The 12100-nt window shown below is 32.0% G+C and overlaps 1 pseudogene; it reads right to left on the bottom strand.

Annotated features, from left to right (window-relative positions):
- Window positions 1-11070: 11070 nt before the first annotated feature.
- Window positions 11071-11164, bottom strand: LOC116876957 (annotated as a pseudogene).
- Between the last annotated feature and the right edge of the window lie 936 nt (window positions 11165-12100).

The following is a 12100-nucleotide window of genomic DNA, read 5'->3' on the forward strand; positions in this document are numbered from 1 at the left end:
TACTTGCTTGTACAGTTTCCCTTTCACATGCTAATGAAGGCTGAGATTCCTTTGCTACCCTCTAACCTTGCCACACTCCACCCACACAATATTCTATTCTATCACATATGTTGGTTTAAATGTAAATAAGTGTTTCTAGGTATAAGAAGATAATCATTGTTAATGGATTCAGGACAACTTTGATCATAAAATATTCCCCAATACTAGAATTAAGTATAAATGCAATGTGTGAGTAGAGGTCAAAATCTGAAGGCCTTATATTTAATAGCCTAGAGTGATAAAAATAATTATGGAAATATATGGAGGAGAAATACTTGTAATTAAACAGTTGGATGATTAGGTTTCAAAAGCTATTTATTTGACATGGAATTGGAGCTTGAATACTTTAAAAAGAAAAATATATATATGGTCTTGAGATTATTAAAGTTATGATTAAGGGAAAAATACAGGAATAGTACAGTTTTTAAGAGTAATAATCTAAGCCAGGGCTGAGCTAGGCAGTTACACTGAATAGATAACAGCTTTCTTTTTCTTTTCTTTTAATTGATGAATATTTTGTGGCCTCACATATATTTAGTGTGCATATATCTTATGTACTGTGGAACAAATCAACAGAATTAACAAGTTAAACTGAGAATCAATATTTTTAAATTTTGCACTACAACCAAAATATAATCATCTCACCATCTTAAATCAACCTCTTCTCTTATAGACTCACCTTCACCAGGAGATCTTGGGAAACTTAAAAGTAAAGTGATCAAATATGGAAAAAAAATTAAATATAATCTAGCTCAGCAACCACCTTTTGTGGCTAAAGAAACTAAGACAATGGGAAAGTAAAATAATATTCTGGTTAGTGACAAAAACTGATAAGACCACAGTACATGTTTGCCTGTCCCCACTATATTTGGTTACTAATTGCACTCAAATGAACCCCAGCAAAAATATTTTAACACCCTCAAATTTTTTCCTGTTAAAAAAAATCAAAAATAGTTTTCAAAATATATGTATGTTAAGCATTCTATGAATGGAATTAAGCAGCATATCAGTAAATATAATTTGTAAGCTGTTTACCATTATAGTATACCTGACATATTGTGAGAATTTTATTTCTGATTTCCATTTATGAATACTTTGGGCATAACTGTATAATGTAAAATTATAATGGCTTATTTACCACTATCCAAGGATCAATTCATAAACTATAAAGGGAAAAAAGACTAAACTATATTATTTCATTGCTGCTTTCTGAAAATCTTTTCTACAGTTTTTGAGTTTGGAGCAATGCAATGGCCAGTTTCCTTTTATCTCCTTCTCCACAACAAAACTCAGGACAAGTAAACAAATACATATGGAGTAATACAAAGAAAAAGAAATATCTGGTAGCCTGTGTGTGTGTGTGTGTGTGTGTGTGTGTGTGGCTTTCTTCCTATTACTATTTGCTATCTAGGCATAGTCAGACCAATAAATGGGGTAGGAGATGAGCTTCAATCTCTGAAGATAAGAATTCCATAATAAATTACTGATTTAACAAGGCAGAAGTCATGAGCATGATCAAAAAAGAAGATCTGCACATTGACCCTTGTGATTACAGAGTAATTACAGTGGTGTTTTGTTGGGAATACCTAATCTATCAACATGTCAAGTTGCTGCACCAAAAAGCATATCATTAGTTTCTAATTCTTCCAGATATTTCAGAGCTACCCTGAAATTTGAAGCAATATGCCCTGACAAGCTAATGTAATTGCCTACATTAGTGATAACACATTTTTCTTTTGGGTAAAGTCCTAGTTTACAAAAAAACAAAAACAAAAACAAAAATTGAAATTATGAGCTTCAGCCCTAAAATATGTATTTTTTCTTGAAAAATAAAAATATGCAAATATATTAAGATTATAGTATAACACTAAACCCTTTATATATAATGTGCTACAAACAAAAATGAATATAGTATTCTGATAAAATCAATAATAATAATAAATGCAATAATAGCAACAAGAATAAAAATAAATTACAAAATAATTCCACTTGAAGTCCACTTTCATATAAAATCAAAAGGAAAGGGGGTTTATTTAGTTGTACCTTGCATGAAAAAACCCTGTTGTATCATATACGCTTAATAAGTGCTAATTAATCTATTGTATATCCCTATCACTAAGATTTGATCTGAAATAATATTTTCTCTTTAAAAGAGATTTCCACTATTAGTAGCTCATTTTATATTGTGAAGTAAGAAAAAGGGAAGTACATTTGGATTATATGCTTATTGTGAAAAAACTGTAAAAAATCTCTAAGATCATTTTGAAAAGACAAAGGGTAAGCTAATAGGGCCTCCCACTGTTCAAACTGTTACAATTTGGCCCAATACTGAAAAATAATTATAACTTTTAAAAAAAGATTTTATTTATTTATTTGAGAGAGAGAGAGAGAGAGAGAGAGAGAGTGTACCCATGCATACACACAAGCAGGGGGAGCAATAGGCAGAGGAAGAGGGAGAAGCAAGCTCTCTGAGGAGCAGGGTACCTGACTCAGGACCCTGGGATCATGACCTGAGCCAGAGGCAGATGCTTACCCCACTGAGCCACCCAGGTGGTTGGGCTCAGGTCCAAAATAATTATAACTTATTCATGTAAGTTAAGAGTACAAAATGTCATAAGAACAAGTTGATAATCAAATAATGAAAATAAACATAAAAAGTACCAAAAATAGTCTTAACTAAAATTTAACCATATTAAGACAGAAGACAGAATTTTTTTTAAATTTTCTTTCAAGATTTTATTTATTTATTTGACAGAGACAGAAAGAGCACAGGCAGGGGGCGCAGCAGGCTGAGGGAGAGGGAGAAGTAGGATCCCTACAGAGCAAGGAGCCATATGTGGGACTCAAACCCAGGACCCTGGGATCATGACCTGAGCCAAAGGCAGATACTTAACTGTTGACTGAGCCACACAGCCTTCCCTTAAGACAATTATTTTATGATTATATGTATATGCTATAATACACAGGCATTTGTTTCTCTTATTAATTTTATATCACTTTATATAGCATAAATGCAGTTTTTTTCTAAGTACAGAGATATGTGAAACTATAAATAAACCAACTCAATGAATGATAAGGGGAAGGATGAGAAATAAGCCTGGTTTCACGTATATGGAATAGGGCAAACTACTGAATTAGATAAATGTAGCAAGATGGAGATGAAATACACAAAGTTAGCTTCTCATATTCTGGGAGATAAAACATTTTGAACATTCTGAGACACTCTGAGTATCTACTCTAAGTAGATATACTGATATAATTAGTAAACCAAGGCCAAGTACCCTCTATATGACTGGTAAATTTGGGAAGGAAGTGGATTGGAGATCCAGGATGAAATAAATGCTATGAGTTTGAGACCTTTCAGTTCCACATTACAAACACTGACATTACAAAAGATAGAATTTCCCTGGTAATTTATGTAAGAATAGCCATCAAACCCTAAATATAAATTAAGATGGAAGATTCAAACAACTCTTTATTTCCCATAAGAGAAATAAGCTGAAAATCACTCCAGATTTGCCAACTTAGAATCATTAGATCAGTGTTTCATTTTTTGAACCTGGATATATAAACATAAGTATTTCTGTATGTCAGTAGGATTTATAGCTATGAAGATAAAAAGAAATTTCAATGTGTAATAACAGTGGCACATTAGCACATAACTAATATATAATGTTAAATATTATATGTAATATATTAAATATATTATAACTTTAATCACACTTTTATAATTTTTTCTAGTGTTGTAATACTTAAGAGGGATTGGATATATAATATGACTTTTGAAAATGATTTATTTATTTATTTGGGAGCGAGCAGGAGGAGGGATGGGGCAGAGGGAGAGAATCTTCAAGGAGACTCCCCACTGAGCACAGAGTTCAACACAAAGCTTGATCTCATGACACATGAGATCATGACCTGAGCCCAAACCAACTGATGCTCAACTGACTGAGCTACCCTCTCATCCTGATATTTATGATTTTTGAGAGATTTAATTATGTTTTAAATCAATGGTTTCAAGGAATGTTTAACTGATGAGCCTTATCCATAAAAGAGGTAGGCAAAGAAGAACAAAGTCAAAGCTAGTAGAAAAAGGAAATAATACAGTTTAGAACAAAGAGCACCTGGGTGGCTCAGTTGGTTTGGTGACTGACTTCAGTTCAAGTCATGATCCTGGGGTGCCGAGATCGAGTCCCACAACAGGCTCCCAGCTCGGCAGAGAGTCTGCGTCTCTCTCTGACTCTACCCCTCTTGTTCTTTCTCTCTCACTCTCTCAGATAAATGAATAAAATCTTAAAAAGATTAGAGCAAAAATAAATGAGATAGAGACTAAAAACAAAACAAAGAGGAAACAAAAAACAATAGAAAGGATTAGTGAAACCAGGAGCAGGTTCTTTGAAAAGATAACATTGATAAAAGATAACATTGATAGCCAAATTCATCTAGAGAAAAAGGAGGACTCAAATAAATAAAATCAGAAATGAAAGAGAAACAACTGATCCCACAAAACACAAAGGGTTATAAGAGAATATTATAAAAATTATACAACAACAAATTGGAAACCTAGGAAAATGAATAAATTCCTCAAACCATATAATCTTCCAAAAGTAAATCAGGAAGATACAGGAAATTTGAAGAGACCAATTACTAGCAATGAAAATTAAATCAGTAATAAAAAAATTTCCAACAAATAGAAGTCCAGGACCAGCCGGCTTCTCAGATGAATTCTGCCAAACATTTAAAGAGGAGTTAATACTTATTCTTCTCAAACTATCCCAAGATAATAGGAGAGGAAAGCTTCCAGATTCATTATATGAGGCCATTACCCTGATACCAAAACCAGACAATGACATGACAAAAAGAGAAAACTACAGGCCAATGTCTTTGATGAACATGGATGCAAAAACTCTCAACAAAATATTAGCTAACTGAATTCAACAATACTTTAAAAAAAATCATTCACCATGATCGAGTGAGATTTACTCCATGGATACAAGGATGGTTTAGTATTCATAACTCCATCAATGTGATCTATCTCATTAACAAGAGAAGGGATAAAAACCATATGAGCATTTCAATAGATTAAAAAAAATGATTTGACAAAATTCAACATCTATTCATGATAAAACTCTTCACAAAGTACATTTAGAGGTAACATATCTCAACACAATAAAAGCCCAGTTTATATTTTTCCCATTTTTGTGTATAGGATTTTTTAAAAATTTCTTTCTTTAAATACAGATTAACTGATAAAATAATGATCTATCAATCCTTTGACCCTACCTAAAGTTGATAACCTCTGGAGCTCACTAATTCCTCAATTTTAAATATTGAAATTATTTTTGATATTGGTTTCTTGGCTTCTTCAAAATTTAACAATTGTCTTTATTATACAGATAAAGTCAATGAAATCCGGATTGAGTTAACAATTAGTCTATATTTGCTATAGCTACAGGTATTGGACTCTGGATCATAACCCAAGATGTCTGAGATTCATTGTTGAAAAACTTACACTAAGTAGGCCAACACTATTTTATCCAAAGCAATTACTATAGTAAGATTCATATTCATTTCAATTCTCTAACACTGTATTTGTTTTCAGTCTCAGTAACATTAATGGAGTTCATTGCTTTTAATGATGTGAGGGAAATTAATTAAGCAATTTATGTTAGTCTGACAGAGAAAATAACCTCATTAAGAAAATGCCATAGGGTAAGTATGGCAAAATATAAAGTGAAGAAAATCTGAGGATAGAAATGATGATTAAGACACCCTTGAAGACTGACTATAAGCTACACAAAATAATTCCACCATAGCCAAGGAGAAAATAGTATCATATTTTTAAAAAAATGTAGATTGTAAGGTTCATCTATGGTTAATATTTAAGAGTTCTGTAAAGATGGATTAAGAGAGATGTTCATTAACAGATAAGACATGTTTGTTAATGGTAGTTAGCAACTGATGTTGACAAATTTCTTCTTATTTTGGGAAGAAGAAAAAGAAAGAAAAAAGGTCAAAGATCATCCTGCTAATACCACCTCATGAAGTACAAAAATAAAAAGCTAAATTACAACATTGGTATAATTTCATACACTTGCTACTACATGTTGTCTATCTTAGAGAATTATCTAGGCCCACTTCTTACCCAGAGAGATTAAGTATTTCATTTAGTTGATCTTGTGTAATATGTTAAGCAATATGCTTATCTGCTCTTCTATACTTTACAGTAAACATGTTTATCTATTTATTTGACAGATACTTCAAAATATATTTAAAATGTTTCTTTAATATGATTATGATGATTAAAATAATGACAATAACTTTGCTATTTTGGAATCTCATCCTTAGTGGGACTAGTTCTACATTTGGTGTGTTGGTTAAAACTTGTGTGCAGTTAAAATCATCCTTTTAATATATTTTAATCAACCAATTAAATCTACACAATTTGTGTTAACCCTTTATAGTAATTTGATGATAATGATAATAACTAACATATATCAGTGCTTACTATGTACTAGAACTTATCCTAAGACCGTATGTATACTTTATGCATATTTACTTACTTAATCCTCAATATTACTTAGTAGTTAGTTACCATTGTGTTTATTCATATTTTATGAATAATTGTAATTTTTTGGATATAAATGAGAATGTAAATAACTACATGTAATTATATGTATAGTCACAAAGGTCATGTCATGAATATCATTCTTAATCCTAAAAATAATAAAAAAATTTTATGCTTGGTAGATGACATAAGGTTAACTTTTTAAAGCATTATGTCTGTCTCCTACGGAAAAACAAATTGTGAGTAGCCCTCTATACAAACTGTCTTAGTGGCCCAGCGAGAGAGGAAATCAACATGGAAAAGTGTGGAGATTCAAGATATTAGGACATACTGATGTGCATATGTGCATATGCATATGTGGTGTTTGTGTACTTACATGTGTTACCTACTTCGGAACTTTGTTAGGATGAAAAAAAAATGGCTGTATGAAGGACATTCCTCAAAAACACTTAAAGTAAATGAACAAATCACTGCAGCTTGGGGCAGAAGTTTACAGTTGAGGCAAACAATAAACATATCCAAAGTCTTAGAGGATAAAATTGAGAGAGAGTCCTTTGGGTAATTTGGATATTGAAGACATTGTGTACACCAGGGAATTTAGAAATCCATGCATATGTCTAGGTCAAGATGCATACACTCAGAAAGACCTGAGAAGTCCTTAAGCTTTCATTTCTGAAACCTTAGGCTCAGTGAAAGCAATGAGCCTGAGACAGTTTTATGGGCCTAGCTAAGCACAGAAGGAGTGTCCCAACTCAGGGCCAATTTGCAAATACTGAGAGTATTTTTTTCATTTTCTTTCTCTTTATTTCTCTTTCATTTTCTATTTTCTTTTGACTCCATTTGTCAAAGGGAGTGTCTATCAAAACACTAGCTGACCATAAGCTACAGGAACACGGACAGCAACCAATGTCATTCCTGACCATTAGTCAGTAATGGTTGTACCAATTTATATCTCACTAACAGTGAAAAAAGGTTCACTTTCTTCACATCCTCACCAGCACTTGTCATTTCTTGTTTATACTCACACACACACACACACACACACACACACACACACCATTCTCACTGGTGTGAGGTAAAATCTCTTCGTGATTTTGATTTGCATTTCCCTGATGATTAATGATGTTGAGCATTTTTCATGCGTCTGCTGGCTACCAATATGTTTTCCTTAGAAAAATGTCTATTTGGGTTTTCTGCTCATTTTTAATCAAGATTTTTTTTTGAGTTTTGATTATTTCTTTGTTGATTGCACAAGTTCTGTTCTTTCCTTGACCTTGATTTCTTTGAAATGTCTCTAGTGTTTCTTCATAAAGGGAGATTGGTTTTGGCCTCAGTATTTACCAATATTTTAACTTAATTTAAATCTAATTTAATTTAATTTGCTTTTCTGCAAGGACTGAGATGAGTCTCAGGGACATAGCAAAGTCTTAGGGATAGAAACTGGGAGAGACCAGCAGCACAGACTTAACGTAGGCCCGTGATCTGCACTGACTGCTCATCATAGCTGTAGCAGAAATGAGAGATAGGTTAAAAGTCACATTATGAGGCAAAAAAAAAAAAAAATTATATATATATATATATATATATATAATACTTTGCTTCCTTTGCCATGTTCAGAAATTCTCATATTCCACATTAAACCTACTCTGGCCCTGACTCTTCAAGGTGATGGTTGTGCTAATCTCTAAAAAAACAATATCCAGAAGATTGTCAGTGACAAACTATAATCTTTTCCTTTACAGCTGTTCTGGGCATGTGATTGATATTCATCATCTCCTTCCTCTCCCAGCCATTTCATGTTCAATGGTAGCAAAAAAACCCCTAAAATATCAAAACTGTAAAATACAAACCAACAAAAGATAGGGACTGATCATGTATAATGGATCCTTAAAGCAGTTAAAAGCATTTTTTTTTTTTCAGCAGAAACCATGGAGGCTAGAGGTAGTGGGGGACATATGTGAAATCCTGAAAGAATAAAAATTATCAACCAAGAATTGTATGTCTTGCAAACATTCTCCATTCAATTAGAATTGGAGAAATTAAGACATTTTCAGGTAAACAAATGTTGAGTGAGTTTGTCACCAGTAGACCTGTTTATAAGAAATGCTTAAGGGACTCTTCAGGAATAAGTGAAAGAATACTAGGGAGTAACTTGAAGGCAAATGAATAAATTAAGAAGTCCAGTAGAAGTAACTGAATAGGTAGATTCAAAAGGCAGTATTATTACATTTTTGGTTTATAACTCCTTTTTTCCCCCACGTATTAAAAAAAACATAAATGCACCAAATGGTATTTAAAAATTTATATTAATGGGCACACTATACATAAAGTTACAATTTTTGACAGCACAAAGAGGGAAGGAAGGAGTTATATATATGACCAAGGTTTGTGTATACTATGAAGCTAACATGGTATCAATTCAAAGTAGATTGTTATAAACTTAAGAAATCAAATGCAATCCCCAAGGCAGCCACTGAAAAAATAGCCAAAAATGTACAAAAACTAAAATCAGAAAGTAATTGAAATAATACATTACAAAAAAAATACATTACAAAAATAATACATGACAATACATTTGGAAGGCCAAAATAGAAGAACTGAGGACCAAAGAAATAGAAAAATAACAAAATGGCATAAGATTTTTTTCACTTATAATTACTTTAAATAATTTATAATTACTTTATTTCTCTTATTAAAAGGCAAATATCAGCAGTATGGATTTAAATCAAAATTTTAAAAAGTAAAAAATAAAGGACAATGATCCAACTCTATGCTATCTATAAGTGACTGACTTAAATCCAAAGATACAAATCAGTTGAAAATGACAGGATGGATGGAATAAGATATTCTATGCAAACGATAACCAAAAGAGAGCTGAGTGGCACACTAATATCAGACAAATAGATTTTAAAGTAAAAACCTTTATAAGAGACAAAAGATAATATATAGTGAAAAGAAGATCAATTCATTAAGAAGATAAAATAATTATGAACATATGTGCATCAAATAAGAGAGTCACAAAATGTATTAAGTAAAAATTGACATACTTAAAGGGAAAAATAGTTTTATAATAACAATTGAATATTCAGTATTCTTGAGGATGGACCATATCTTGAACCACAAAACAATTCCCAATAAATTTAAGCAGACAGAAACCATGCCAAGTATTTTCTCTGACCAATCATGGAATAAAACCAGAAATCAATGCTAAAGACATCACAAGAAAACCACAGACAAATAATACTGGTTAACATAGTTACAAAAATCCTCAACAAAATGCTAACAAACCAAAATTACAATCGTATAAAAGAATTGTGTATCTTGATCTAGTGAGATTTATCTGCGGAATGCAAGAGTGGTTCAACACAGAAACATCAACCAATGTAATATACAACATTCGTAGAATGAAGGAAAAAAAACAACAAAATATGAAACATGATTGTCTCAGATTTCTCTGAAAAACAGAATAATACCATATATATATATATGGTATTGTGTGTGTGTGTATATATATATATATATATATATATATATATATATATGGTATTGTATTTATATGGTGCTGTATTGACTCACATGGTTATGGATATCAGGAAGTCCCATAGGCTGCCATCAAGCTGGGGAACAAGAGAAAGGCAGTGGTATAATTCAGTGGTATAATTCAGTCTGAATCTGAAGGCCTAAGAATTGGGTGATGATGCACAGCCGAACATGTAAACACCAGTGTGACCAGTCTGAGTTTGAATACCCAGGAATTAGGAGTGCCAATGTCTGAAGACAGGACAAGATGGAAAGCTCAGCTTAAGAATGAATGAATTCATCCTTCCCCTCACGCTTTTTTTCTATAAGGACTTCAAAAGATTGGAAAATGCCTACCCACATTATTGAAGGTGATATTCTTTACTCAGTTCATTGATTCAGATGCTAATTTCTTCCAGAGACACACTGCCAGACACATCCAGAAAGAGTGTTTACCTCCTATCTGCATGTTGTTTAGCCCAATCAATGTAACACACAAAAAAATTAACCATCACAAGAATGATCTCAATTGACTCAGAAAAGTCATTTGAAAAATACAATATGCATTCATAATAAAAACATCCAACAAAGTTGGAAAAGGAGAATTCTTCCCTGAGAAAGTGCATTTCTGGAAAGTGTATATCTACTATTTCTCTGTGTTAAAAACTGAAAGCTTCATTTAGATCAGGAAAAAGTTAAGAATGTACCCTCTCACCACTTCTATTCACCATTGTACTGGTAGTTCTAGTCAGGGTAATTCAGCAGGAAGAAGAAATAAAAAACATCAAAATCAGAAAGGAGAAAGTAAAACCAAATGCAACTAACATAATTTGATATATATTAAATCCTAAGGATCTGCAAAAAGACCTATTAGAGCTAATAAGAAAATTCAGCAAAGTATAAGACACATGATCAACACCCAAATATTAGCTGTACTTTTGTACACTAGCTATGGACAATTCAAAAAGGAAATTAATAAAATAATTCTATTCATAATAACATCTACACTTGATCTTAGCCAAAAGGCTGAGAAGTGATTATTCATAATAACATCTAAAACACTAAAATACCTAGGACTAAACTTAACCAGGTTATTGAATGATTCATACACTTAAAATAACAAAATATTACTGAAAGACATTAAAGTCAATCTAAGTAAACAAAAAACATGGATCAGAAGACTTGGTATTGTTAAAGTAGCAATAGTACTGAAAGATTTCTACAAATGCAATGATATGAATCCTTATTAAAATTTCAGTAATTTATTTTTTCAGAAATGGAAAGGCTAATCCTCAAATTTACATGGAATTATAGATGGCTCCTAAAATGACATATCCAGAAAAGAAAATAAAAGTGGGAGAACTCAGTCTTTCAGATTTCAAAGTTTACTACAAAGCTACAGTTACCAGAAGCATGTGTTATTGGCATAAAATAGGTATAAAGACCAATTGAATAGAACTGGGAGTCCAGAAATAAATCCATACATTTATGGCCAATTCAACAATGGTTCCAAAACCATTCAAATAGTTAAAAATAATCTTTCCAACAAATTGTGCAGGGACAATTGAATATCCAAAGAAGAATGAAGTTGGACACCTGTGTCACAACATATACCACATTTAACTCAAAATGGATCGTAGACCTAAATGTATCAGGTAAGACTGTAAAATTCTTAGAAGAAAACATGAGAAAACCTTCATGACCTGCGGTTTGGCAAGAGATTCTTAGATATGACACCAACTGCTCAAGCTTAACACATACAAGCTTTTTTTTTAGGGGAATGATGAAACTATTCTCAAAGTTGATATAGACCATAACTACATAATACTGTGAATATATTAAATGTTAAATGCCACTAAACTTTACACATTGAGATGGTTATATTTATGTTAAATAAATTTTACCTCAATACCAAAAAAAAAAAAAATGTAGTCAATCCAGTCTGGGTCATAGGAATAGAATAAGAAATGCTTT

The sequence above is a fragment of the Lontra canadensis genome, unplaced genomic scaffold (genome assembly GCF_010015895.1).
Source record: "Lontra canadensis isolate GAN:19392208 unplaced genomic scaffold, GSC_riverotter_1.0 scaffold48, whole genome shotgun sequence".
In the NCBI taxonomy this organism is placed as follows: Eukaryota; Metazoa; Chordata; class Mammalia; order Carnivora; family Mustelidae; genus Lontra; species Lontra canadensis.